The sequence below is a fragment of the Suricata suricatta genome, chromosome 9 (genome assembly GCF_006229205.1).
Source record: "Suricata suricatta isolate VVHF042 chromosome 9, meerkat_22Aug2017_6uvM2_HiC, whole genome shotgun sequence".
Classification (NCBI taxonomy): Eukaryota; Metazoa; Chordata; class Mammalia; order Carnivora; family Herpestidae; genus Suricata; species Suricata suricatta.
The window spans coordinates 112,423,842-112,426,588 of NC_043708.1; the positions used below are offsets into that span (position 1 = coordinate 112,423,842).

The following is a 2,747-nucleotide window of genomic DNA, read 5'->3' on the forward strand; positions in this document are numbered from 1 at the left end:
TTCTAAACATATCTATCAGTTCCATCTGTTCCAATGTGTCGTTCAGGTCCATTGTTTCCTTAGTGATTTTCTGTCTGGTTGATCTATCCATTGCTGTCAGTGGAGTATTAAAGTCCCCTGCAATTAGCACATTTTTGTCAATAAGATTGTTTCTTTCTGTGATTAATTGTTTTATGTATTTGGGCGCTCCCAAATTTGGCACATAGATATTTATCATTGTTAGTTCTTCCTGATGGAGAGATCCTGTAATTATTATATAATGTTCTTCTTCATCTCTTGTTACTGCCTTTACTTTAAAGTCCAGTTTGTCTGATATAAGTATGATAGATATTTCTCCATCCCTTTACTTTCTTTTTTTTTTTAATTTTTTTTGATTTTACATTTAAATATAAAAATATTATTCTACTTTGTGTTATAAATGGAGGACCAAGCAATAGGAGATTTTTCTTCTAAGGTATGTCAATCCATCCTTCTGCTGAGCTTGTCTTCAGGTGAGGGCATTTAGCCCCAGGCAAGGGAAGCATTGGACCAGGCGGGGCAATTTTCCTGCCTCATTCTTTCCTAAGTCTCACTTTTAACAGAAAGCTGGTTATAACTTTATACAGAGTGGATCTTCCCACCAAGAGAGGAAATCCTAACCTAACCTAGAGTAAGTAACCCGCACCCCCCACCCCAGCACTCAGCTACCTGGAAGAAAAAGCCTTCCCCTCCCTTCATAAATACTATGCTCTGTCCGGACAGCTACGCCTATTGGACAAACACACCTGATTAAATGGAAACAGTGGTTATGTCTCCCCACCCCCTCCCCACTAATGTACTAGACAGCTTCAGTGACAGGGAAAAATAAGGCGGGGGGGATGTAAAAAGATTAAGAAATTGACCCCTCTATCCTGGCCAAAGAAAGCAAGAAATATTAACTGGGTATGAGGAATAATGAAAGATCTTGATATTCTGCCCTTTGAGTTACAGCTATTAGGGCAGTCAAGAGATGGGGCAAACATGGAGGCAGGATGGAGAATTAGGAGGGGTTTGATGACTGCAAGACTAGTCCACTTAGTTTTTGTACTGGAAGGGTTCATCGCCAGTTTCATTGAGAAGACGTGTGGATGAGGGCTTCTGTGACCGAAAAGGGGTCACAGTTGGCAGAGGGGCGATGGTCTTCAAAGTAACCCTTCTTCTCCTGGCCGACAATCCAGGGAATGCGGATGCCACGCTGGCAGAAAAATCGTTGATGTTGAACGTTTCGTGGAATTCGGTTAGGCACCGGGCGTTATCCAGGCCCCCCTTGGGATCATAGGCTCGGATATGGTACTGGTGCCTCTTGCTCAGTTTCTCTATAGACTCTTCAATGTACTTCAGACCATTCTCCTCTCGCATAGCCTTGGTGCTGAAGTTGGTGTGGCAGCCGGCACCATTCCAGTTCCCAGGAATGGGCTTAGGATCAAAGGTTGCTATCACTCCAAAGTCTTCACATACATGATGCAAGATGAAACGGGTCACCCAGAGATGATCTCCCATGTCGATTCCTTCACAGGGTCCTATCTGGAATTCCCACTGGGCAGGCATGACCTCAGCATTTGTCCCGGCAATCTTGATCTCGGTGTACAAGCAGGCCCGGTAGTGAGCCTCCACAATGTCCCTGCCATAGGCTTTGTCTGCTCCCACACCACAGTAGTATGGACCTTGAGGCCCAGGAAGCCATTGGAAGGCCAACCAAAAGGGTGCCAGTCTGTGCCCATGAGAGTATATTCCTGCTCCATTCCAAACCAGGGGTACTGATTGCTTACCATGTCCATTATCCATTTATAGGTATGCCTTAAATTGGTCTCTGCGGGCTTTCGGTTGTACTTGAAGACTTCACAGAACACCAGCTTGTTAGGGTCCTTTCGGAAAGGGTCCCGAAACATGGCAGCAGGGACAAGATACATGTCACTGTTGGAGCCTTCAGATTGAAAAGTACTAGAGCCATCAAAATTCCACTCAGGCAAATCTTCTATACACTTGGGCTCACTGTCCAAGGTCCGGGTCTTGCAGCGCGGGCCTTCTGTGCCATCAACCCAAATGTACATAGCTTGGACTTTCTCGCCCTGAGGCAGGGACATGTACACCTGCTTAATGCCTTTGTTAAAGTAGGAACTCGCAGAGGTGGCCATGGTAGAAGTTGTTCTGGGCTGTGAGCAGGTGGCAGGGTGAGCAGGGCGTGAGAGCGAAGTGCGGCGAGGAGAGGAGGCCTTGGAGTGCAGCTTAGATGCTGCGCTCTTCTCCCATTCTCGGCTCTCTCCATCCCTTTACTTTCAACCTGAAGGTGTCTTCCGGTCGAAAATGAGTCTCTTGTAGACAACAAATAGATGGGTTTTGCTTTTTTTATCCATTCTGCTACCCTGTGTCGTTTGGTTGGAGCATTCAGTCCATTTACATTCAGTGTTGTTATTGAGAAATGTGGGTTTAGAGTCATTGTGTTCTCCCTAGAATTAATGTTTATAGTGGTGTCTCTGGCACTTTGTATTCTTTGCCACATTTCCCTTATAGAGTCCCTCTTAGGATTTCCTGTAGGGCTGGTTTGGTGGTCATGAATTCTCTCAATTTTTGTTTATGTGGGAACACTTTTATCTCTCCTTCTATTTTGAATGACAGGCTTGCTGGATAAAGGATTCTTGGCTGTATGTTTTTTCTGTTCATCACATTGAAGATTTCCTGCCATTCCTTCCTGGCCTGCCAAGTTTCATTCGATAGGTCTGTAACCACTC

General features: G+C 45.2%; 1 protein-coding gene and 1 pseudogene across 3 annotated transcripts in view; one reads left to right on the plus strand and one right to left on the minus strand.

The window, feature by feature from the left end:
- Window positions 1-2,747, plus strand: part of SCAPER (S-phase cyclin A associated protein in the ER) — a 515,685-nt gene that overhangs the window by 8,738 nt on the left and 504,200 nt on the right. The gene's annotated exons all lie outside the window — the stretch shown is intronic.
- LOC115301291 lies at window positions 979-2,198 on the minus strand (annotated as a pseudogene).